The sequence below is a fragment of the Pseudopipra pipra genome, chromosome 10 (genome assembly GCF_036250125.1).
Source record: "Pseudopipra pipra isolate bDixPip1 chromosome 10, bDixPip1.hap1, whole genome shotgun sequence".
Taxonomy (NCBI): domain Eukaryota; kingdom Metazoa; phylum Chordata; class Aves; order Passeriformes; family Pipridae; genus Pseudopipra; species Pseudopipra pipra.
The window spans coordinates 886,284-913,255 of NC_087558.1; the positions used below are offsets into that span (position 1 = coordinate 886,284).

The 26,972-nt window shown below is 47.9% G+C and overlaps 1 long non-coding RNA gene across 1 annotated transcript in view; it reads right to left on the reverse strand.

Moving 5' to 3' along the window:
- Positions 1-6,267: 6,267 nt before the first annotated feature.
- Positions 6,268-26,972, reverse strand: part of LOC135419373 (uncharacterized) — a 62,779-nt gene continuing 42,074 nt past the window's right edge. Inside the window, exons 4-5 of the long non-coding RNA XR_010432961.1 lie at positions 11,297-11,383; positions 6,268-6,809 (exon numbers count right to left, since the gene is read on the reverse strand). This is a non-coding gene — a long non-coding RNA (uncharacterized LOC135419373). The remainder of the gene's footprint in view (positions 6,810-11,296; positions 11,384-26,972) is intronic.

Consider the following 26,972-nt stretch of genomic DNA (forward strand, 5'->3'; position numbering starts at 1 on the left):
AGTCTTAGTGCTGCTTTATTTTACCCAGCTCTTTCCCACATAAATTCAGGATGGCTCACATTGCCATGAGTTCATCAGTGACAGTCTAGTTTGTGCTGGAAAAGCTGAGGAGATCAGGAGCTGTGGAGCAGCAACCCCTCCCAGGGTGTTTGCTTTGCAGAGCATGTATTGATGAAATATTCATGTGCTGAGGGGTGATTAGGATGCAATTCCTCACTTGGACTAAAATTCTGCTTCCTTTACGTTTACTGAGCTTCACAAACCAGCCTGATTTGGATGCTTAACAGTGTTTTCTGTATTTTTTGATAAACTAAATTTAACTTCACTGCTATGTGTGCAAAATTGAATGCAAATAGGACACTTTCTTTAGCCCACAACTATTAACCCGAGAGATAACCTAGAAAACTTACCTCCAAGGCCAAGATGATGGCTACTTTCTGGGGAGTGGAGTGCTGGTATTATTTTTAGTCACCTGGAACCGTTTTTTGCCCAGGATGACATGCCCAGATGCTGCCAGATGCCTTGGGCCTGGAAAGCAGGTAAGATAGACCCTGTTCTGCAGATCCTAAGTTAGACCACCCCCTTTTCAGTATCCTGGCAAAAGCCTTTTCTACTGGAATTCCTGAAGTTGTTAGGATCACAGCCTAGAGAAAATTAAAACTTATTTGGTGCAAGCTGCATTAGGTGGCAAAATAGGCCTTCTTTTCTCATAAATGACAGAAAACAAGCCTTAAGGGACAGAAAAGAGATTTATTTTCTAGAAAAAGGAGTGATGATTTTGTTTTATCAGTACTTTTATTACAGAATTTGGATTATTCACTCCTGCACTCAACCAAGTACTTGACGACATCCAGTAGCAAAATGTTCCTAAACTGAATCAGAGTCTCTTATTATTTTAGTGTCTCATGTGTCACTGCCTCTGAAAGACCAGCCAGAAGCCTTGTAAGTGAAGATATCACTGGTCTTGGAGCCCCTGGCAGTGTCCTCTGTGCCATCCTGCCTATTTGGAGGGGACACTGTCCAGGTTCACATTTCTTTGACAATGCCCAGCTTCCCCTCAGTCCTCAGTTCCAATGAGAACACAACAAAGATCTTTGGGCAGTGCTTTGGTGTCACTCCCTGACTATCTCTAACCTTCAACAATGGGCACCAGGAAATCTGGGAGCTGGTCAAATTTGGCCTGGCTCCTTGTTCAGTGAAAACAAGTCTTTAAAACATCCCCAAAGTCTGTTCAAACAGAAATTGTCACCTAATCCTTTTCTACAAGAAAACGTCTGCCATGGCCGGATCCAGCCCATCCCATTTTCCCTACTGATCAGAGAATTCCTGACAGTAACTGTGTGATTTCACATCACCACTCTCCAGTGAAATATTAATGAAGGGTTTTTCATTCTCCTCAGATTCTCAGAACTGTCACACCCTTTATCTACTGCCACATTTGAACAGGGAGGACAGCGAAGGTCACTGTGACAGTGGGGGCTGCAAACTGCCCAAGCACAGGATGGATTTCAGCACTGAGCACTGCCAAGTTCACTGACAGATGAGAAGGAATCCTAAATGTCTGTCTGCTTACCTCCCATGGAAAAACTTGCAGTCCCTGTGGAATGGTAAGTGCACATCATGACCAGAGCAGCAATCCCTGTGGTGTTTAATGCAAGTGCAGCACCACAGTCAGGAGCAGGCAGTAAATACTGCTCTGTATAAATGTTATGAGGACACTCAAGAGAAACAAGACATTCAAGTAGAAAAATAGAAACAAAATAGCTATGCCAGATTCCAGTGGAAATTCCATCATAATCTGAAAAAATCGAAGCAGGTGCCTTCTCAAAGGCAGAGCAACTGCCCGTGTTTTCCCCACGCAACTGGAAGCTGCAAAACAAGTTGCAGGTGAAACAACAGAAGGAACATCTGTAGTGAAAATGAACAAACACTTGTCTTCACGCTTGGGGATTAAAGAAAATTCTTTGCCTGCTGGAAGAGTAATGACCCATCTTGAGTAGTTAATGAGAGGCAGATGCGTCAGCACCGAGGGCTGACGTCAGTGAGAAATTCCCACTGCTCCTGCCTGCAGCTGGCCAAGGACTGCACATGGGGAGGGAACTGCTGCACAGTCCTGCTTCCCACCCCCACCCCCTGCACCCCTCATCCCACTGCCCAGAAACACCTACAGCAGGAAAGTTCAGGTTCCCCAACACGCCAAGAACACTGGAAAGAAAGCTCCTTCACTTATTTACTGTTTACCTCAGAAAACACCCACCCTGCCTTTATAAACTGCATTCTCCAAACCAAGACCAAAATGCCTGTCCTTACATTTGGGATGGCAAACACTGCAGTCACTACCAGTGATGGCTGTTTCCTTCCCTCACCTGCTCACACACGGGGTGGGGGAGGACTGGGGAAGACTCTCCCTGTCACCACAACACACAGGCAGGGCTTGTATTTGTGTCAGAGCAATAGGGGGAACACTTCTACTTAACCTCATCCCCACTGATTTTCCCATAATGTCTCATTTTTTCTTATCTGTTTCCTAAGTAGTAGGACATCAGGATATTTCTCAGTTCCAGAGCTTCCACCCATTGGAATACAATTGCTTGTAAAACTCACAGTATCCCAACACTTAGTACACATCCCTGTATCTGCTCCAGGTACACAACTGCCAAATTCAGTTATTCCAGTAGCATTTCCTCCAGGAAACCAGTGTTGGCTTCTCAGCAGCATCACTGCGACATTATTTAATCCAATCTTTGACCCGTTATTTTATTAGTAAGAATAAACTAAAATCATACAGTGCAGAATTGTGTCTCCTTTGAATCCAGCTCGAGGAATGACTTTCTGTCACCTCTGACAAGTCACACCCTTGTGCTGAATGCAAAGAGCCCTCAGAGCACCTTCACAAGCAGGAAACCTTTTCCCTGTTAATGACAAAGCCATAAGAGAGGAAAGGATTACCTGTGGTTGTCTTCTACAGCAGAACTTACTCAGAAAGCCTCAGAACTCACTAAAGCTCAAAACTAGTGCTCAGAAGGAGCTGCCTGTTCCACAATGGGCCAATAGGAACTAATTGTCATTATTCCTTCTCACTCTGAACATCTGCCCTTGCTGGGATTCCAAACGGGATTGTTCAGTTACAGAAGAATTTGGGGTGTGTGAGAGGAGGTTCTGTTATGATCAAAGGAAGAAAATCAAAGCTTTACAGCATCTCACATGACACTGCTTAAGAATTTTAACTTCCATTCTACTCATATCCACCTCATTTGCTGCCTTTGTAACTGTTCAGGGATTCACAGTTCATGGCTCTCCTCATTTTCACTGGTGTAAAATGTCCCTGCCTTCAGAGAGGCTGATGATGTATTCTCAGCACACCCAGTGCACTTCCAAGTAAAGGTCAAAACAGAGCAGTTAAAGAAACATTTATCTCCATCACCTACAGCCACCTCTGCCAAGAGCTGGAGATCACGTGAGGGTCGGGGAGACAGGAGCACATTTCACTTCTGCCTCCTTCAGCCCCGATACGTCGAGTTCAGTCCTTCCTGACAACCCCGAGCAGCTTTTGTTCTATTTTTACCTCCTCAAACCACAGGGTAATGTCCCTAAAAGCAGAGTGAGAACATCAAAACAACTCCTAGAGCCCAAGCTCAGCCCCTGGAATCACAGAACCCAGTCTCTGCAAAAAGCTCCCCAGAACATGCAGTAATGCCAGAAATGGCTCTCAGACCTGCATCTTGTTCTGCTCCTGCCCAGAGCAGCCACTCTGAAACCTGCATCCTGTCAGGAGATATGGGCTGCTAAAGATTCCTGGAGCCAAGGTTCCTGCAGCCAAGGAAAGGCTTCCTCTCGGGAAAACAGCTGGAGATAGTCCTGAACTATTTATAACAGAATGTGGAAGAGGCTACAGCATTTTCCAAAATAGGGAAATCCTTACTCCTTAAATTAATTGAATTTACTTAGGAAGCAATTAAAAAAAGAGGCAAAACTGAAGGCTGGAGGGAAGCATTTGGCACAGTGTGACTGGGGGTACTGGAGGGGTTTCCTCTCTGAAGTGCACCCTTGGAGTGCTCTGGGTTTGCCATTAAGCTGTGACTTGTCCCCAGGTTCTGGCACTGTGGAGTGTATCCAGTGGAGTCTCTGCCAGGGAAGGAGAAGGGATACAGGTGATGGACACACAGATACAGGTGATGGACACACAGATACAGGTGATGGACATTTGGGACAGAGCCTCAGCTGTGACAACAACAACAGGCCATTTCCCCACTTGTTTTCATTCCTGTCCCAGTTTGGTGGCTGATGAGCATCAGGTTATTGCAATGTTTGTCCTTGTCTTCACACATTGCCAGGACTCCTGGCACAGAGGAGAGGCTCATTTTCCAACTTGAATTTCTGGGGTTTTTTTTCCATCTCTCTTAATTACATGAAAATTTATATTGGTGATACTCCACTTTAAATGACTCTGTGAGATCTTGCTCACATGCTCGTGCTAAAAAAGCCAAGTTCTGCTCCTTGTCACCTCTTCACAGGGGTGACAGAAATGACAACTAAGGCTGGAACACACCACCACTGGGTACAATGGAGTTCACATTCATTTTCATGATTAAATGGTAAATTGGGCTGAACAGATCTGACCGAGGCAGGGAAGAGTGAGAGTTTGGGGCATTTCTTCACTCAAGGCAGCTTTTTCTCAAATGAAATCCCCCAGTCACAACAGGTGTGAGGCTGGAAAACAAACCCTGCTGACAGTCCCACAAAACCCTCCTCCTGAGCCATGCTCCTTTTCCAAGGGCAGCCTTCCAGTGGGCCATGGTCACCTGACATCCTGAGTGCAGAGTAACCACTCCAGTCCAACAGCCCTTCCATGTGGCACAGCCAGGACAAGGGGAACAAGTGTCTGTGAAGTGTGGCACTGCCACAAAGCCTGGAAATGTTCTGTGAAGAAGCTTCACTTCAAAGGGCTCGAGGGCAGAACGACTGAGAAATGACAAGTAGCAGTGGAGCTGAAGGAGCTGCTCAGGTCAACTGAGCCCAACCAAGGGCTATTCCCACACACACTGACGAAGGGATATGGATAAAAGCAGCTTTCCCAGGACATTGTGTGAGTTGCTGATGGGATAACAGAGCAGCCCCACCTCTCAGCAGGGTGGGAAGCAGCACAGGGGTGGGTGGTGGGAGCTGGCTGGAGGAAGGGTGGCAGTGAGGGCAGCAGAGCCAGGGGCTGCTCCTCCCCAGCTCAGTCAGTCAGTAATTAACACATTCATTAGACTGACAGAGCAACTATTGCTTTACAGACCACATTACTGTAACAAAACAGCTATACACATCCTCAGACTAAGCTACAATCATTGTTGATTATTATCCTATTAAAGTCAGTGGAATTACTGAAGTGCTTCCTCTGGAATCAGTGCTAGTTATCAGCATGGCTAATGGGTCGGGTCATTTTAACACACACTTCTCAGGTTTGACTTCACAGAATGAAATAAAAATGGCATTTGGACACAGTATGAGGTAAAACACTTTCAGTGTCTGCTCAGTTCAAGTATTTCCTCTGTGTATTTTCCAGAGCAGGTGTCTGATCTTGATTTTCCTGCACATTTTCCTGCCATTTAACAGCAGCTGAGCAGTGGTTTAGTTTTGTTCAGCAGTGGATCAGCAACTGGCACACCACAGAAGAGGAGCAGCACTCACAGCAAAGACTAATGGTGTTTTAAAGCACTGCTAATAAATACACATGGGATGAAAAACCTGCTTTGAAATGAAGAAAAAGCTAAAAGCCCATCCAGTGCCACCCCTGCCATGGGCAGGGACACCTTCCAGTGTCCCAGGTTGCTCCAAGCCCCGTCCAACCTGGCCTTGGACACTTCCAGGGCTGGGGCAGCCACAGCTTCTCTGGGCAACCTGTGCCAGGGCCTCCCCACCCTCCCAGGGAACAATTCTTTCCTAATACTGAACGTAAATTTCCCCTCTTTTGAGTTTGTAAGAGGGGAAAAAGTCAAGCACAGGACAAACCCAAGCAGCCTCTGGCTCTTTGCTGGAAGCACATGGAATGCCCAGTGCCTTCAGCACCAAGTCCTCAAAGGTTTTATGGTTCTTGAGAGTCCAGATTAGGCTTGTGCTCCATGGAAAATGAGGAATGAGAATTACTGGCACCTTTAACCTCAGCAACACAGCAAGCACAGGAGCAGAACCCCACTGGTTACTGATGCAGTAAGAGGGAGAAAAACCAGGAACTGAGTTGTAGAAACTGGAGTAAAACAGAAAGTACAAAAAGCACTGAAGATTTGTGTCCCAGTGTTAATACATTAAAACTGCCCTTTAAGTGATTTTTCAAATTGCATGAGCACTGTGGGGCTGTTAATCAATGCTGAGCAGCGTGAGCTCCGGGGGCCCAGCCCAGCCCAGCTCAGGACACACCAGCCCATGAAAGAGCTGTGCGGGCATCTGGGGGGACAAAGGCACAGCTTCCAAACGTTCTGTCCTCAGCTGCACTGCCTCGGGAGCGGGGCGTGAGCAGTGTCTGCCATCGGCAGAGGGAGCCGCTGCCCCGCAGAACACACCGAGAGCCACAGGAAACAGCGGGATACCTGGGGCAGGTCCCGCTCTGGCTCACAAGGCCCAGGGGGAACTCCGGCCCAAGGACAACGTTGTGTTCGCTGACCTTGAACAGAGGCTTTAGGAAGATAAAGCTGTGGGATTTCTCCCTCTCCGTGTCTCTCCTGCTCAGTTCAGTCCCGCAGTGTCCCGGGCTATCCTGTGTGTCCCAGGTCACTGTGTGTCCCAGGTCACTGTGTGTCCTGCCCTGGCACCAGGGACAGCTCAGACTGGCAAAACAGAAGGAAATGGGCCAGGGATTTATGCCCAACATGAACAGTAACATCTTCCTCATTCCTCTCACTTCCAGAGCTCACACTTTGGGGTCACACTTCTGCCTTCCCTCGTGCACACAAGAACCATCCCTAACCTCAGACCCTTCTGCATCCCCACTGCAGCTGAGCCACTGCTCTTCCACGGGCAACAACGGGGCTGGTTCCCAGCACAAACACAGCCCAGGCAGCAGAACAAAGACACGTTACATTCAGCAGGACTGTTTCTGCTGCTTTATCAAAGATGCTTTAACAGGGTGTAGTTTCTCAACACATTTTCTGCACCCAGAGCCAAGCAGAGCATTCATTCAGGTTCCAGCTCAGCCAAGGGCATCAGGAGGAAGGGCTGAGTGAGTTCCTATCCCAACACCTCAGAGGTGGTCCTGTGACACACCTGCTGTGTTTCCCTGGCCTGCAGGCTGAGGGAGGGATCTCGGGATGTTTTCTCTTGCCTTGTTTGTGAAGCAGAGCACAGGTCACTGTGCCTGTGGCTGGGACATGGTGGGACATTGCTGGGACCTCCTTGCTCAGAGCAGGTCTGCACTGCAGCTCCTGGCTCCTGGAAGTGTGGCCCTGATCAGACAGTGAACCACCCTCTGTGTCCCTAATCCTGCCCACATACACATACAGACTTCAGGGATCTGTGGGGTTAAAACATTTAATCTCACTTCTGCTCCTGCTACTGAGTTGGCCAGAGTGGGTCTGCATGGCTGGGAGAGCACAGTTTGGCTGGAGGAGTGTTTTCTTTTGTCCCATTGTGGCATTCCTACTGCTCACCCCACAGCAAGAGCAGAACAAAACCAGTTTGTGAAGTCGATTCTTAAAAACTCCTCCCTGCCAAGTCAGAGATGCCTTTATTGTGCAAGTTCTGGAGGCAGTTGGGGGAGTTCAGCCATATAAAAAAGTGCTTGTTTTAAATGCACTCCCCTTTGTTCCAGGAGAACAATGTCCACCAGGATTTCTCTTCCCTCCCCATCCCCAAAGGCACTGACTGGGGAAAGCAGCTTCTCCTGGCAGATCACAGTGCCCAGGGGATGTATCTCCAAATCCAGGTGTCCCAGAGATGCCTTTGAGACCTTTCACGTCTTTCAGTTCCTACAGCAAAGCACAACTGCCAGTAACCCTTCCCTCCCCTTGGGAGCCCAGAACAGAGGGTGTTTTGTGGCAAAATCAAGTGTAAACAAGAACTGAGATAAGCCTGGATAGTAAAAGAGATTTCTTTCAAATCCACATTTTCCGTGTACTCCCTGTTTGCTCCCCAGCACATTGTGGTGTCTCACTGCATGGCAAGGACTGGGCAGAAGCAGCAGCACAGACAAAGGTGTTCATAAGGAGGGAAAAACCCCCTGCCTTCTTAAAATACCTATATTTTTAAAATATCCCCTGCCCTCTGAAGCACTGCAGTACTCACCACTGTGATCCAGTCAGCATTTTTCTTATCTAATCTGCACTCAATGAGCTCACACAGGTTTTCTTAATGCTTCCATGTGTTTATATTTTTAACAGGGAATCTTTTTTTACACTTCATTATGGAACGAGCAATTGTGTCTAATAAAACCTTGGAAGTTTCTGCCTGTGCTTTAGCCCAGTCCTAAAAGAATGCTAAAGCACTGACAAAGGCTTGAAGACCTTGAAAATGATGATAAAGAACTCAAAGACTCTGTGTCTTTGATGTCAAAACAATATTCTAAGCCATGTTATTAAGTCTAACTTAAATCTTCAGTTGGATCAAGGTTAATATATTTGAAAAACATCTCCTAGAACCTCTGTTTTAAACTGTGTGTTCTATCCTAAACAATTCGAATTCACCCAGACTCTAAGGTGATAGTTCCTCCTCATCTGCAGTAATGAACACTCAGTGAAGTTCCCTGAAGTCTTTGTAGAGCATCTGTGGTCGTGGGCACTTCCAGGGGGGCAGGGAGTTGTTCTTGTCAACAATTTGTCAGTTTGCAGTCAGTGTGTGCTGTAAAAAGGCAACCCCCGAGAGCTTTGGGGAGTTTTTGGAACACTCAGGACCTCCCTCCTCGCCTGCTCCAAGTCCTTCTCTCTTGTGTACTTCTCACGTGAATTTATTTACACTAAAATCTGCTGTCTCAGGAGCAGCAGCACCGCCCAGAGCAGGATCCACGCACAGATGGGAGCAGCTGGAGCTGCAGCCAGCACAGGGGGCTCAGGAGAGCTGGTGAGCACAAATCCTGCACGGGAAACAAACAGCACGGGCAGGAGGTGGGGGAGAGGAGCTGCACACCCTCATGCCAGGCAGGAGGCAGCTCACTGAACTCCTCCTCAGGGTCATGCTCTACTGCAGCTCGATATTACACTGCCCCAGAGAGGGCCAGGATGGAACACAGAGTGACAGCAAGGCCAGATCCTGGGCCCAGCCCCTCTCCTGCAGGGTAAGGCTGCAGAGCTCTGGGTCGGCAGCACCACACACTGCAGGGAGGGTCCCCAGAGAGGCATTCTCGGAACAAAGGGATCTGGGGTGGCTTTCCATGTGGAAATCCATCCAGACACAATGCTCTGGCCGGGCATTCCAGCCAGCTCCTTGCATTCATTCCCACAGCCCTTATGGGTGTTTGCAGGAGGTCCTAATGACGAGGGGACATCATTATAATCCCTCTCTTCCACAGACATTCGCTGTACCAGACAGAAAGTAAGATTTAATTCTCTTTTTGACCTCTCCAAAGCCAGATTCCACCTGCCTTTCATCTGAGTTTAAAGCTCTAGTGTGAAGACTAGAAGTAACAAAATCCATGTGGTCAGTATTCCCTGAAATGCCTTCATACAGTGCCAGAGTGTCTCAAAAGCTACAGGGACTTGTGTAGCTTGGCTTAAACAGACAGAACACATCTTTAACTGTGGTGATGCACACATATCCTGAGGAATTTTTATGACAGATTATCACTCGTTTTTTCTCACACAATTGTGTGGGAACCTGACTGAATCAGAATGAATAAGGGCTGAATCAAAACCTCAGACCTGGTTCACTGGAGACTTAAAATGCAGAAGCAGCATCCCTGAGTTCACTTCCAGAGTGAAAAAAAGGCTAAAATTAAATACCAATGTTTCCAGTGGAAGTTCACACGACTGATTTGCTTGAATACGTCATCTTGCAGTGCCCAACCCAGAGCAGCTGTGGTGGCTGCAGTCACACAGAGACTGTTCCCTGACTTTGTCACCCTGTCAGTACAGCAGTGCCAAATTCAGGAGCAACTGAAGTCCCCAGACAGGCTGCCCAGCCCACTGCAATGGCCTCTCTTTGCCATATCAAGGTCCACACTGCACCCATGTGTTTAAATTAGTTGGAATCACACGAATATTTTTGATTACATGACACTTAATCTCAGATTTGATAGCTCTGGAAAAGCTACTGGAAAGCCACAGCCCTGGCAGCATGCTACAAAAAATCTCGGGATTTCTAGAACTCTGCCTTTCAAGCCTGTCTGTAACAGCTCATCTGAGAAACCCTCCCCAGGTTCTGGTCGTCTTTCATAGAAGAGAATTTACTGTTCTCTCAAGTTCTGAGCAGCTTCAGCTGGGGCAGCCACGACCCTCCCTGACCTCAGCTGGCCCTGCACTGCCCTGCAGAGGTCACATCTCACTGGGGTTTTGGGGGGGGATTAGCTGAGTACCCACCCAGGGGCCACCCCACCCCTGGGCATGGAGACCTGCACTGTAACGTGCCTTGTGAGCCCCTTCCCTGCTGACAGTGCCTTGCCAAGGGCACCCTTGGCTCACAAGGACAAGGGCACAGCTACACCTCATTCCCCCCCTGCACGTGGCAGCAGTGCAGGGGCTCCATCAGCATCATCCACCCCAGCAGGGTCTGCACAGGCTCAGGGAAGGGCCCGGGAGCTGCACTTCGACCCATTTATGTGTGGCCTAAGCAAGCACTGCCTTGGATTAAATATTCCATGCTGCTGCAAACTATTTCTCCTTCAAACAGAGATTTCTTCAAGAATGTGTTCACATGTGGGAGCTGGAGTGGAGGAGAATGTGTGTGGATTTGAAAACAGGATGACTTGACTTTACTTTTAATTCCAGTTCATCACAGTGTGCCAGGAATCACTGCCCCAGCTGCCCCAGAGCAAACAGAGCTGCCATTCCAGGGCTCCTGGGGTGGCCAGTGCCAGTGGCACAGGGGAATCACTGCCCCAGCTGCCCCAGAGCAAACAGAGCTGCCATTGCAGGGCTCCTGGGGTGGCCAGGGCCAGTGGCACACAGGCACAGCCCTCGCCAGAGGCTGCACTGGGGGCTCAGCACAGGCTACTGAATGTTTCACTCACATGTTAAACAAGAGAATTTCAGCTGATTTTGACCTTAATCTGTTTGAGGAAGTTTTAAGTAAAAGCTGCATAAGGACTCCGGGGCTGTAGGCAGAGATTGCACCCAGACTCACAATTCCAGCTGAGGCACGAGGACTGAATGGGCAGAGAAAGACTCACCAGAGCTGTTCACTGGGGAGGCACAGCTCGAGTCCCCAGGGCTGGGAAATCAGCCTTTCATTAGCATCAGGTTCTCTCCACTGTTTTCTGGAAGGAGGAAAAAAGTCCAAGTTTGGGAATAATGGAAATGCAGGGAGCTGTGCAAGTGCTTCTCCACCAACCCTCCTTTTAAATGCTCTAATAGCGGGGGGCAGGAACTCACACCTGTGCAGTTACAGAGGTAATTTGCACCCACTTAGAGCTCCATTTGGAGAGGTATAAAAATAGCCCAGGAACAGGAATCTGGCCCATTCCTTATAATGATTATTGGAAATATAACTGGAAGAATTATTTTAGCTTCACTAATAACATGAAAATTAGGCAGAAATGTGCTTCTGAACACGCTGTGACAATCTCTTCTGCTATCAGATATGAACACAGTTCCTGCAAAAGTTCTCTTCACTCCTTCATTTTGAAACAAAGGAAAATCTCCAAAGACTGTTCCAAGACATCTCCAGCCCCAAGTTCACTGAAGTGCCTGTTTCTATGCTGGGTGACAGAGGCTGCATCCCTGCAATCCTGAGTTCCCAGGGCTGTCAGGGACATTCTGCACATTTCCCCCACAGAGAACCTGGCTGCACACTGGCCCGTGGAATGCTATGGATGCAGGGACACAGCATTCAAAGGAAGGGCACTTTCAATAAGCACTAACAGTCTCCAGCACAAACAGGCCATTTGTGCCAATCCCAACTGGGTTAGTGATCCCAGAAACACCACTGCTGCCCTGCCCTTCTGTGCTGCCTACAAGTAAGAGCCTAGAATTTTGAGTTCTGGCATCACCTCTTTTCTATTTAGGGGAAATTCACTGTACCTACAGTACAGTTCTTTTGTCAATTCTGCCAGCCATGTTTGTTTTCATTATAGGCTGGCAAATATTTTGCCTGTAATTGCACACACATGAATTTGGTGATGTGTCCTTCATTTCCAAGAGGAGCTACAGGCTATTCTGCTCCTGTGCAGGAAACAGTTCCTGACTTGCAGCATTTCAGATCTGTATAAACTGTATTCCACACAGTGCTGAGTATTCCACACAGTGCTGAGTATTCCACACAGTGCTGAGTATTCCACACAGTGCTCCTGCCCAGTGCACCCCCTCAGCCCAGTGCATCTGCCATATTTAGCAGCCAGAGTTCTTCCCTGCTTAATGCTTTCTGTGACAATGTATGCAAGGACTTCTTTCTAAACATCATATATTTGATCACAGAATTAGACAGTGCTGCAGATCTCCTCACCCAGAGCCCCCATCCCAGGGACCCAGGGATTCAGTCTCACACATCCCGGGGGAAGAAGGAGCTGTCTCCCGGGAAGAGCCCCAGGCTCAGCTGGCTCCTCGTGGGAAGCATCTGAACCTCCCCACACAGAACTATTCAAGGCATCCCGAGTAATTTCCTCTGCTTACAGGGAGCAGATCTGTACTCCTGCCAAGCACAGGTACTAAAGGAATCAAACAGCATTTTAGCCCAATGCAAACAAATCTAAATTAAGAATTTTGATTATAGAAAAGTGTAAGGGACAGTGTGGCATTACGTGACCACTGCTACAATGCTTCATTTATAAAAATGAAAATGTTATTCCATCAAAATCCATTATTCATAACAATGAATACGTGATTATAACTAAGGCCCATTAAACCAACTCATACTTTTAAAACAACCCATTGCAGTTATAAAAACCAGTGTAAATACAATCTCTTATAGCAGGATTAAAAATATTCTTAAATTAATTTTTATCTTTTCTTTGTTTAAGGGTACATCCAATGCATCAGCTTCATCAGCCACAGTTCAAGAAGGTGGAAGTTGGAATCATTACACAAGTCCAGATTAACTCTCTTGGCAATAGCAGAGAACCAAATGTCCTGTCTGGACTTCTATAAGTATAGGACAATAATTTATATAGCATTTATTGTCCTCCAAGTGCCATGAGCTCACATCCCAGGATCCTGTGCATCACTGACAGACACAGAACAGCTGGTTCACCAAAGCACATCTGCAGCAGATCCTGTCTGCCCTCCCAGAGAGAGTGCTGGGACGTGGAGGGGCAGCCCCCAGAGCACATGGGACCACTGAATCTCAGAGAATCCCATCATCTCTTTGGAAGGATCCAAACCCAAACCCTGCCCAGATTAACTCTGCTTTGTGTTTGTGCAGGTGTGGATGCAAACCTGGAGATGGCACTTGAGGGAAAGCAAGTGCAAGCAAAGTCACAAATCCTTTACTGCTGTGCAACATCTGCTGGGTTTTCACAGATTTAATGCTCTTTAACAGGAATGATTCTCCTCAGCACAACTCAGACTCCAGTATTTTTAGCCCCACTGTTTCTGCCTGTGCTGCTGTATCACAGGAGCAGGAGGAGTGTCCTGGCACTGGGCCCTGACACACCTCAGAGGGTGTTCTGGTGGTGCAAAGATGCCCCTCTTGCCATTCACTCCGAGCTTTAGAGCCAGAATCAGCTGAGAGCTCACTACATTCAGTCAATCACTCACTCCATCTAAAATCACCTCCTTTCTGAGACAAATCTCAGCTGGGTTGCCCAGTAACCCTGACAGACAAACCCCTTCACAGGAGCCCACTTAAGGCAGAGCTCAAGAGCAGAGGTTCATGAAGCTTCACAGAACTCAATATTTATCAAGTGTGACCCAAACACTGAGTTTTTGAGAAAGCCTGAAAAGAAGTCAGTGGAATACAACTTCAGGTCCTACTGTGAGCTCTCTGGGAAGTCTGAACGATTATTCCACAGGATTTAGGAAGGTGGATGCTACTCACACCTCCAGGATTTCAATGCATTAACAGAATGTTCTGAGAGAGCTTTTACAGAGCTCTCTATCACAATTAGCTCTTCCCATTTGCCTTCCAGTCCCACAGGAGCCAAGCACATCCAGGTAAAAGCAAACCAACACAGAGGGTGCACCTTCTCCAGGTACAAAACTACGGATTTCAGTAGAATGGGGCAAGTGAGAGCCTAAAGTCAGAATTTTAAAGAAAGGGGGGGAAATGAAAGGAGAAAGCATTGGATTAACTTTGAGAACGGGAATGTAACACCTGCTGAGCAACCTCCTTCAGCTTTTGGTGAAAGGTCTGTGATGGGCACAGACACCAGAGGACAAAGAGCAGGCTGATGACAGATGTGTGGCACAGGGAAGGGGCAAACCTGGGATTTAATGGCAGTGAGGGGGAGTGTTTCACTCAGGAGGGCCCCAGCTCTCTATTTATAGTTCCCATAAAGCAGCAGCAAGCAGAATGTGATGCCTCCTGATGCCAATGCCATCAGCACTGCCCAGAACAGCTGGGGGGATCCTCCCTCAGCCCACACTTCAACCTTTCCCCTTCCCACCCCGAACACTCACAGAGTGCCCCTGAGTACCTGCAGGGAAGAACTAAAGCACAAGTGCAGCAAAGTGGGTCAGAACAAAACAGCCTCAGCCCTGTCCTGAAGTCCAGCTGTTTAAGTGGGTCTCAGAGCTGAAAGCAGTGCAAACACAGTGTTTGCTACCCAGAAAATGTCCATTCTCCCTTAAGCTGAACACTTTGTACCTTTTTCCCATATGGAAAGACATCCAAGTGAAGAATCTAAGGCCAATAACATTGTGAGATAAGTGTGCTCACCTCTCAGGTGGTTTTTAGGTGTGGTACAGTGCAGGCACCACTGCTGCCCTGTGACAACGGCCAAGAACTGTAAGCTGAGAAAATCGTGTGACCAATTTGTTTCTTTCCTTTCTAGGTGTAAATTTTTTCAGTAAAATTATCCTTAAGACCCACAGTGAAACACTGCTGCTTGCCAGATTTCAAATATGTATGAAGACACCCTTAAAGGCCCAGCTGGTGCAAGTCCATACTTTCCTTTTAAGTCCTTGGGTATAAAAAGAATTTGGCTTTACTGGTATATGAAACATTAATTTCAGCATTTTAAACAGACTCTAGCAGGAAGAAAATTATGGTCTTTGCCTCACCTGGTTTCCAGGAGTTCCTCAGAGCTTTCCCTCTGCAAACAGAGGAGCTGAGGTCCAGCTCCTCCATAAGCTCTGTCTGGCATGGCTGTGCCCACCAGAGGATTAGGAACGAATCTGACACTTACCCACAGTGTTCTTACCAAAGGGCTGAGTCAAATTTGCCTGAAACTCTGCTCCCAGCTTTGAAAGCAGATCAGATCAGATGCCAAGCCCCCCCAGAGAAGGCAGCAGAGCAAGGCAGGCACAGGAGCTGTAAATACCCTCTGGGCAGTCCAGGGCCAGGCACAGCACCTGCAGGGCTTGTCCAACCCCACATGCCCCAAACAAGCACCCAAACCTCCCTCCACCCCCGCTGCTGCCAGGCAGAGCTGTGCTGAGCCAGCCCGTGGCACAGCCACCACACAATGGGCAAGTTAAACATTGTGTAAGAGGTTCCTCTGCCAGCCTGGCTGGGGCTCCCAACACAGTGAGCAGCAAGGATCCCCCAGGATTCTCCTAGAGAGGGAAATGGGTTAAACTGATGAGGTATTTTTAATGTGTGTTGACAAAGGTCCAGAGTGAATGTACAGTTACATTAGTCAAACTGGGACTGCTCTGCTCAGCCCCAGTATGACTGTCTTCCTCTTCTATTATTTAGAGCTTCTGGGTTTTTTTAACATTTCATTATGTAGAAAAAAGAAATACATCAAATGTGAATCCACTGGGAGAACATTCCTGCATTTGCTGTAAAATCACATAGAAGCAGCCATGGAAATTTGTTTCATTTTCACACTATATTTATACTTAATTTGTACACAATCTTTTTCCTGTTAAAGAAATCAATGCCCCCTTGGAGAGCAGCTTGGGCAGAGTGTTCAGGGATGGCAGTGATAAAAATCAGCAGCACCGGTTTCAATCCCTTTTGGTTCAGTCCCCACAGTGACAAACAGAACAGGAGAACCTAGAGGAAAAACTCAGATTGTGATCCTCCTCAGTGATAAACTGTCTGTTGCCACCTAAGAGTACAATGTCACATGGATTTTGTAGCTGATCCAAGAAGCTAATAAAATAATGCCTTGTCAGTTTTCTTCTGAATTCCTTTGGATGTCACCAGGATGCTTCCCCAGGCAAGGGAAGCATCACAAACCCAAATTGTCCTCTACAGCAAATCCTCCTGCACTCTCACTCCTGAACTCTTTCTACAGGGAATTTTCTTCCTTTCCTCTTCCTTCAGGGCAGAATTCAGCACTGACTGACTGGATCAGGCAGTGACTGCTTCTGTACCAAGGTTTTGCACCAGACTTGTGAGCAGTGTGTTCATACACACTTAGACCTGCTTGGCATGTCAGCTAAACTGCACCTGACCCCCCTTCCCCTCAAGTCTAAAAGAACTGCTGGGGAACAGCAGCACTTTGGGGGCTTTTTAGGGAGACTCCAACCCTTATGGCAACTGGGCTAAAATTACATATAGGTACAAATTCCCTGCTAAAAGAATGCATCAGTCCTGTATTACGAACAGCATGAACATAAACAGATTTTACTGTTATTGCTTTAGATAAAACCTTTCTCCCCTTCCAAGGGTTTATATCACTTCACACTTACAGGAAAAGATCCCAGAAGCTTTTCAAATGGGACTGAGCCACAGCTGCTCTATCATAAATCTAGAGAATTAAAATGTGCAGTGAGACAGTTTGGCTAAACAACATCTTAATTTCCTTCACGTGAACCAGCTTGTATAAACAGGAACAGCAGGGATGGGAGCTTGCTCAGGATATGGAAATGGAGGGAAAGGGACAGTAAAGGCACAGGAAAGGCAGCACTGGAGGAGGCTGAAGGAGGGAGGCTGCAGGGAAACACAGGGAGCCAAGGAGAATTCACACACAAGGCCTTTGGAGCCAGGGAGGGAGGGAGGGAGAGGGGCCAGTCCCCTCACCAGATGAAGTCAGAGCAGCTGCCAACCAGGAAAACCCCCCCTGAGCCACTCAGATCCCAGGGGAAGTGGGGAGGGAGAGTGGCATAACCTGGCATCACAAAAGTGACTGAGAGAACAATTTAAACCTTACAACATGAGTAAAAATTTAGAGAGGTTACCCTGAAGTCTCCCCAACTCAATTCCTACACCACTTACACAATCCTCTCCCTCAAAGGGCCATTCCTGAAGGCTGATGGAATTCCTCCACTTCTGAATGCACACTTTTTCTGTGGGATACACACAGGCATCCTGCCAGCCCCTGCTGGATACTGGGTGTAAGTAACTTGTCAGTGTATTGCAGATTTTAGCAGCCACATCAATGAACTGTGCATGAACAGAAGAGTCAGGATTAACCCAAACCCAAACGTGCCATGCACACACCCGACATGAAAACTGCTCCTCACTCCTGTCCAACCAGCTGAGCTGGCAACTGGCCATTCCTAACAAAAATACTTCATACCAGAACAAAGAACCAAGAACCTCCAGGTCTTACCTCTCACTCAATTAATCAGAGGCATGTAACAAAGATACTGTTGTTCATTACAAGAAAAAAAAAAGTTATTCCTGGTGCAAAATCCATTTTTTCCTGACACCAGCAACCAGATGGCAACTAAACAATGAACTGTCAAAGAAAACTGGGAAGAGTTCCCCTTCCTCCAGCTAATGTGGATATAGGTCTGCACTGACCACTGCCCCACAAAGCACAGCCCACAGCTGGGAGGGAGGAGCACCATCCTCTGCAGAACCTCACAAATAACAGCAACTGTTCTCCTTGTCCTCTCCTGAGCACACAGAGACACTGGGACCATTCCACAGCTGCCCAGGCTGGAAGGCTCTGGGACTCAGGGCTTCCCAGCTGCAGGGACACTTCCAAGGGGCAGCTTCTTGGAGCCTCGAAGAGCCAGTTTTCTTTTGGCAGTGGAATCCTTCCTGAGTTACTGTGAGCCCAGACAGGTGGATCTGTGTCTCTGCCTTCCCCTTTGTCCCAGGTGGGTCACACTGTGCTGTGTGCAGGTCACATTCCCTCTCTCTCACAGAACTCTCTCAGATTCCTCTCCTGTGGCTGATATATCACCATCCAGCCTGCAACTCCAGAAACCCCTGGCTCTGTCCTTCCATTCACAGCTTTATCTGTGCTGAACTCAGGCCAAACCAGGGGATCACATCTTACACTCCCATTTCTACCCCTGCAGAACGAACCCCTCAGCCTGGAACACTCCGTGGGCTGGATCAGCTTTCCTGGCTGCACTTTGAGATGTGAGTCAGGACAGACTCTGCCTGTATTTTAAGACACACCAGGAAACCACAAACACCTTTGCTGGCTCTGAGACCAGCTGTGCTCCAGCACCGGAGTGGAGATCCCTGGGACCCCCCCCCGTGCCTTGGGAATGTCTGGGATAACACACCCTTGCCTCAGGAACAGCATCCCTGCTTCTGTGCCTCTCATCTGCCCTTGCTGCACTTTTCTCTCCTCATTTTCCTTAGAAGGGGTGCAAGATGATCTGGCAGGATTTTTGGCAGCCTGAGCTCAGCCTGGCTGTTGAAGCACCGTGGATTTGTGGAACCAAGTCTCTGTGGCACCTTTGGCTTTGCTACAGTCCCAGAGCACAAATCCAGTCTCATTCCTGACCTTCCCACTGTCTCCAAAGTGCCCCACGGCAACCACAAGCTGCAGAGCCAAACCGATCTGCAGGAATTCCTAAGGAACTCTGCTTTCAGATAAAACAAAATAAAAGACACCCTCCTTTTAAAACAGAAGCACAAGGCCCCAAGCAAAAACATGCACACAATTAATTTGATTTGTGCATGGAAATGTGGTGAGCACATGAGAATGCATCATATTTCTGTGCTGCCTTGGGCTTCTGGCTTTATGGAAATACACACCCATATATTAAAGCCTGTTTTTCCTTTGAAAAACAAAATCCCATTATTAACCAAATTGACCAAATTGAATAAATGTGATGGTTCCACACAAGCTTAAAAAATGGATTGCCTATTTTTTAAAAAAACCCAACAACCTAACAGAGTGGTGTTCATTTTATTAATATAACTGTCTTTTGAGCAGAGAAAAGCAAAAAGACAATGGAAGAGTCTCTGATGCTGACGTGCACATTAATCACCAAGTCACCAAGCAATGTTAATAATCCAGGCAGGGTTCTGCTCTCCACACCAAGATGAGTACGAGTAGTGACCCCTCCAGAGTGAGCAAATCTCACTCCTGGGCTGAATTCAATCCAAAACACCTATTAGTAGGTTGGTTCTTAAAATGAATAAAATAAACTTTCTCCTGGAACAGGGTTTTTAATAATGAGAATCTGGGAGAATCTTTTTCCTTAGGGGTCAGTCACTGTAACTTCCCCTAGTTGGACCTCAGGGACTGTTTTGTGGGAATATGGGTCCCACCAAACCAACAACTGCTGTTCCAACAAAGAGTAATAAAACTGAAGGAGTGGGAGGACTAAGACAAAATGCTGCAACCCACAGGATTTTTGAAGCACTTGTGTCATGGTTCATTCTCCCACCCCTTCTGATTCCAGAGGAGTTTTATCACTGACTTTGGCAGGAGCCAGGTTCTGCCAACACCAAACACTCAGAAGGACAAACCCCAGAAGGGTCACTCACAGACCCCACCAGTCCTCTGCTGGGTTCAGTCAGGAAGCATTTATCAAATATTCCTCAGCCACCTGTTTTCTTCTCAGTTTTCATATCTAATCAGGTCTAAGAAAAGACCTGTTTTACAAATTCAGGCAGTGGCATTACAGAATGTGACCTGCATCACATATTTGCTGAGATAGTGACACTGATGTGTGTCCTTGTGCAAGCAGACTGCAGGGACCAAACCTTTCACCTGCTGTCATGGTCTGTACTGAGATCAAACCACAACAGGTGGATCCCAAGATCATCCCAAAAATTAGTTCCTGACAAACAATAACGTCAGTGAGATTCAAATCCAACACTTTAAAAGACAAATTTATAAATTAGAGGAGAATGAAATAGTAATATTGAATTAGCAGCAAATCCTTGGGGTTATTTAATATAGTCACAGACTGGTTTGGGTTGGAAGGGACCTTAAAGACCATCTGCCATGGGCAGGGACACCTTCCACTAGCCCAGGTTGCTCCAAGCCCTGTCTAACCTGGCCTTGGACACTTGCAGGGATGGGGCAGCCACAGCTTCTCTGGGCAACCTGTGCCAGGGCCTCCACACCCAGAGCAGGGCAGTGAACACACCCCAGCAGGGCTGCCCTGGCCCAGCCACACACGTCCTGCACACAGAGCAGGTCCTGCACACAGAGCAGGTCCAGCATCAGGCCCAGCATCCCCTCCCCTCTCTGCCCGCTGTCCCCGCAGCACCAGCTGCAGCTGCTCTCCCCGTGCACACGGAGGGAGTTAAGGTTTCCTTATTGCTCAACAAAAGCTGCTCTGTTGGGACGGTATGTTTGGGGTTTGGGACGCTCCTGCTGCCAAACACCTGCATTTATTCAGACACAAGTGCAAGAGGAGCTTGTTTTGTCGGTGCCGTTTGTGTGTCAGCCACCAGCCCCGAGGAGGCACCCAGGGCAACCCCGCTGGGAGCTGCTCCAGCGCTCACTCCAGTGTCTGTGCAGCACAGGGGAGTGAGGGAGGGACCAGCAGCAGCCTGTTTGGCTCAGTGCTAGGGCAATCCTGCATCAGCAATGGGACTGCACAGTGTGCTGGGGGGAAATCTCACTCTTTATTCAGTTTTGCTTTTTCTTTCGCAATTTTAATGTCAGTTCTGACTTGCTTCCTTTTATTTGGCTAGTGAGATTCGCCCCTTTGTTCTATTTAAAGGGGTGTGCTTTATTTAATTATTTTATTATTATAGATAACATAATCAATACATGTATTTTAGGAAGGAAGACTTCACCTGACCTATTCTGTTTGTTGAGGCTGAAGTTATCTTATCAGCTGAGAGACTAACAGGAGACTTTCCAAAGCACAGGGCTGTGCTCTGCCCCTGCCAGAGCAGCCAGCTGTAATTACCAGTTCACTTATGATGCCAGAAGGGCTATAGAAAAAATTCAGCATTGCCTTTGGTGTTACACCCCAAAACACTGCCTTCAGATACAGCAGTAGAGATGAAGCACAGAAGGGAATCTGGATCTTGAGCTTGTCTTTCCTGTAGAACTGCTGGAATAGCAGTTATGCTGCAGGTCACCAGCTCCTTCAGCCCCTGAAATTCCAGTCGAGCTGTGCCAGCAGTGACACCAAACACTGTCCTTAAATCACAGCTCAGGCAGAGCTGAGGGGGGAGAGCTGCTGCAAGAAACAGTTCTTTCAACACACCTGGTGCCCCCCCGGGCATGGTCATTAGTGGTCATTAGTGGTCATTAGTGGTAGCACGGTGGGCACAGGGGTGTGTGAGAACCAGCCAGGAGTGGTACAGCTGAGAGGGGAGACTGTCAGCACAGCAAGAACCACAGCAGATAAACTGAGAGCTGCTGAGAGCTGCTGAGAGCTCCTCCAACTCAATCACTGCTCCTACAGCACGTGAAATCAGAAAAGAGCTCAAACAGGAGTTCAGATTAGCCCTAAAAGGATCCTCTTACAAAGGCTTTGGCAGAGGCATTTCATCACTGCTGTACATCAAATCTGGACAAGCAAGCCCTGGGCTCTTAATCTGCTACCAATTCCAGAAAGCATCCACAATCACTTGGGTGGCTGGATCAGAGTCAGCTGTGTGGGAAAGAATGTGAGCCTGTCACCTTCAATGAGTGCATGTCCACCCTGCACTGATCCTGAGCCTGACTGCAGAGAACTGGAGCTTGAGCTGGGATTCACACACAGCACTTGGTACAACTGGGGCTGTATTCTGGATATCCATGACTCAGCTATATCCTCCTCTGATTTCTTTCAACAAAAGTTTTCCTGGTTCTCCTCACAGAAGCTGAGTTTACACACCTTTCCCAGAGAACATGCAGGCTGATCCCACCTTCACTTTACACTAGAATTTATTTAGCACGCCCAGGCCACTACCCTTAAGAATCCTGTTTCCTGACTCAAAAATCAGAGAACACGTGACCAAAACACACAAGTGATCCAGCATTTAATATCATCTTGGTGAGGCTTCAAATAAATGCACAATGTGGAGGGAAATCAACATTTACTGGGAAAAAAAGAACATCTTAAAAAAATGTTACCCGAATGTCTGCCTGAACACTTTGTTATTAGTTTTGCACACACACACTGGTCCGAAGTGCCTGACAAACTTAACTCCTGACCCCATACAACGTGTCCCACAGGTATTGCAACCTGTTCCTTGCCCCCAGAACTCCCAGACACCACAATGATGTGTAACTTTAGCCCGTGTTTGCCCCCAGGGCTTTGTGTGCAGTGTGCCCGTGTCCTCCTCGTGTGCCCAGCAGCAAACTGGCCAACACACAACACAACACGGCCAGTGGGGCAGGTGGGCCCTTGGGGAAGGTTTGGACTTGGGATCCAACCAGATTTACTCTTTTCAGAATAATCCTCAGGACAGGAACTTGTCTCAACAACAGCGCAGGGCAGGTGAGATCTGTAACTGGGGCACCTACTTCCACTGACACAAATATGTTGTTCCAAATATCCCTGATGCCAGAGTGGGAAAAGCAGAGGACTAATAACTGCAGCTAAATCCCATCCTCCTGGCAGGGAGAACACAGGGTGTGTAGCAGCCAAAAACTGTAGTCTGGGTTGTTCTCCCCAGAACCACAACACACCACAGGAATCTCCATCTCAAAAACGAGGCTGTGTCCTTTTGCTGCCTTTCATGTGACACAGTCACAGTGGTAACAACAGGTCTGTCAGATATTGAGAAACATCTGATATTATCTATTTGAACTGTAGTGTGCAGGATAATTATAAACAAGCTGCTGGGGAACCTTCAGTACAAATGCCAAACAAACACAACAATCACCCCCACCAAAGTGCAGCAGCTGGGAACAGAACAGCTCCTCTGCAATGCCCAAAAAACCAGGAGGCACAGAAGGACTGGGAACAGAATACTGCAGAAAAACCTAATACAGCTGCACATCAAAAGGAATAAAGCTCCTGATGGAGTTCTCAGAAAGAAAAGAATTCTATATTTGGCCTTTCTGGAGATGTAATGACCCGACCTTGTCACCTGGAGGGTAAACTGCCCACCCTGCTCCACTGAGAGGGAATCTGAAAAATGATGGAAGGGATCAGGAGAAATTGGGACTTTCTATAGCAGAATCAAATATAGCTCATTTGGCTTAAAGACTTCAAGTTGTTTCTGAAGTCTGACATAGATTTTCTCAAGTCTTTGCATTCCACCCCAGCAGTGAACAGCACCTGCACAACTGGGGGTTCCACTCTGTGACCCCCCAGGGGTCTGAACCCTGATACTCAACAGTTCAGTCAGATTGTCACACTTGCCAAATTAAGCCACTGTGACAATAAAAAGGATCAATGCTCTGATCTTCCATTAGGATTGACATGAAAAAGTTTCAAATCCACTTTGAGGAACTGGTGCAAGTCAGATCATGTTAATAATGGCCCAAAGATCTCATTATTTGGGGCTTACTTATTATTATTTACTCTCCTGTAAACACAGGTTATCACAGAATCCCTGAGGTTGGAAAAGCCCTCCCAGCCCGATGCCCACCTTGTCCCCAGCCCAGAGCACTGAGTGCCACAGCCAGGCCTTCCTGGGACACCTCCAGGGCTGGGGACTCCAAACCTCCCTGGGCAGCCCCTGCCAGTGCCTGACCACCCTTTCCAGGGAGAAATCCCTCCTGATGTCCCACCTGACCCTCCCCTGGCACAGCTGGAGGCCGTTCCCTCTCCTCCTGTCCCTTGTTCCCTGGGAGCAGAGCCCGACCCCCCCCGGCTCCCCCCTCCTGTGAGGGGGTTGCAGAGCCAGAAGGTCCCCCCTGAGCCTCCTTTGCTCCAGGCTGAGCCCCCCCCGCTCCCTCAGCTGCTCCTCACACGACTTACAATATACAGATTTAAATTTTGAACTCCTACCTTTTCAATCCCATCCCTGCCCCTGCCCTGCATCCCTGACGGCTCATTTGTGCCCCACCGACCCTGGAGTCAGCACATGTGATCCAACATCCCCAGAGGTGCTGCAGGAACAGGGCAGTGGTTTGGTTTCTGCAGGAGGAGTTTCCCTGGGTGCTGGGGACACCTCACAGCCCCTCCTCTCCGTGTGCCTGGAGCCTGTTCCGAGGGCAAACAGGGCCCTGCTCATCCCAAGGGCTCTGGGATCCTTGGCTGGGCCCCAGTGCCCAGCACGGTGGGTTTGGTTTCTGTGTGCACTGCACTGCACCAGGGCTTTCCTGAACCTCTGCATCACACAGGCAGGATTCCTTCCCTGCCACCACCGTGTCCTAAAAGAACCCTTTCTATGCCCAATCCCTAACTGTCATTCTGGGAAAAGTGTGTATGGAAAATTCTTATGTTGGAAACATGTATTGAAAGAGCTGCCAGGAGTACACAATTTGAAAGCAGTAAGAGCAAGGCAGAGCACTGTGGGCTTTGGCCAGAAGAAATTTTCACTCCAAAAATCTTATTTCATATACACAATAATTTCCCCAAAGAAACAGTGCTGTAATGCTAATAATGTTTATGGGATGGGGTGGATCTCTTCTGAACACTGGCACAAAATTTAAATTAATTGACATGAAGCATAATTTACCTTGAGTGCTCTTTATTAGGCACCACTGGCAGCTTCTCCTGAACTAGGAGGAATAACAATTAACTTCAGATGGAAATATGAAATCTAAATTACAGTTGCTAAATCTAGGAAGAGCGAAGATTCTATTATAATAAGATATATTCAAATTACATACAGAGCACCTTTAATTTAGGAGAGTGGGCTCGTTAGGAATGACAGAAATGTGGATGGATTATGAAGTTCAGTATTTCTTCATATTTCTCAAACTGGATCATGAGCAACACAAGACTGCACTTTGTTTTCTCTCATAGTTTACGTACAGAAAATCTTAGACAGCTTCCCCACTGCCAGATACAGACACAGCTTATGTTCTACTGGGCCTATTTTCCAACCTAAACCTTCCAAAAATTACTGAAGAGGAGACCAGGAATGCTTGAAACTCCAAGACACACCTCCTGTCCCAAACCACTCTTCCCACTTAAAGATGTACTGGAATTTGTTCAGGGCCCAAGTTCCCCCTGTGGCTCCAGCTGTGCCAGCCCTGCTCTGCAGACACGCCTGCCATGGGCTCCACCCCACATGTGCCTGGGGCTGCTCCCCACCTCCTCCTGCACTCAGGGAGGCAATGGCACCACCCAAGGACATCCTTTACCAGACTGCTGGGCTTTTCTGGCAGGGCTCCATGTCCCAGAGCATCCATTTAACCCCAGGCACTGTTCTCAGACAGTCTCAAACAGCTTCCATCTCTCTTCAGACAGTGACACGTCACTGTCCCCTCCTTCGTGGTCGGCTCACACTCAAGTTGTGAGATTTCATCTCTGGAAGTCACATGGGAAATGGAATAAACTGAATAAAATCCCTGGTGAGAACTGCAGCTGACTGATACACAACTAGCATGTTCACAGGGCCCTAATTAAACCCATTATTCTGGTACAGTAAAGGGGAGGAAAGAATTTATAAGACAGAAGAGATTTTTTTCCAAAAGCATGTAAATAATTTATAAATTCAAGTTCTAATGGAAAGCAGGTGGGACTTGTACTATAAATGGCTGCAGCTCTAGAAAACTGAGATGTTCACTGAACATACCTGCCAGGTAACCACAGAACACTCTCCCTTAGAAAACAGAAAATCCAGAAAAGTGAATTTTTGTTTTAGCAGAGCATAATTCTAACATGTTAAACTGTATGATCCTAAGCAGCACCTGGAAACAAACAGCAGAAGTACGTGCTGTGTTAGAAACTGCTGTAACATTGCAGACATTCCTGCCCTGCTGCTTTCCCCTAAGGCAGAAATGTCCCCAGAGAGAGCAGGGCCAAGGCACACAGGGCACAGACAGACCCACAGACAGGGCAGGCTGGGGGGAACACAGTGCAGCCCCCTCTGAGCAGTGTGCTCAGACCTGGGAACTGGGGTTTCAGCTCCTGTGGGCACTCAGCTCCCAGGACTCCCTGGTGTCTCTGCCCCCCTGGCACACACTGGGGTCTGGCAGCTCAGCCCACCCTCTGTGCCCCAGGTGTGCTGGGCAGTGCCCTCACCCAGTTCCACAGGGGATGCACTGGGGAAAGGCCTTTGCTGGGCACTGCCCTCACCCACTTCCACAGGGGATGCACTGAGGAAAGGCCTTTGCTGGGCAGTGCCCTCACCCACTTCCACAGGGGATGCACTGGGGAAAGGCCTTTGCTGGGCAGTGCCCTCACCCACTTCCACAGGGGATGCACTGAGGAAAGGCCTTTGCTGGGCAGTGCCCTCACCCACTTCCACAGGGGATGCACTGGGGAAAGGCCTTTGCTGGCAAGAGGAAAATATCAGCGCTTCAAAACAAAGGACAACTGTGACTCTATTTCCAAAACCTCCAAGTTCCATCTGCTTCCATCTTGCACTGGCTGTCACTGGGAAGGCTGGTGGGTATTTAAAAGGGAAATGTGCCAGGAGTTCCTTCTAACACCGGATTTTTAAGTCAGCCACAGCTGTAACCAGAGCAGAGACTGGCACTGACATTTTCAGGGGGGGGGGTTTCAGGTCTAATAACACATCCATTAATTTTCTCTTAGAAAAACCTGATCATGGAAAGCCAGTGGTGTCACCTCCTCAGGTGCTTC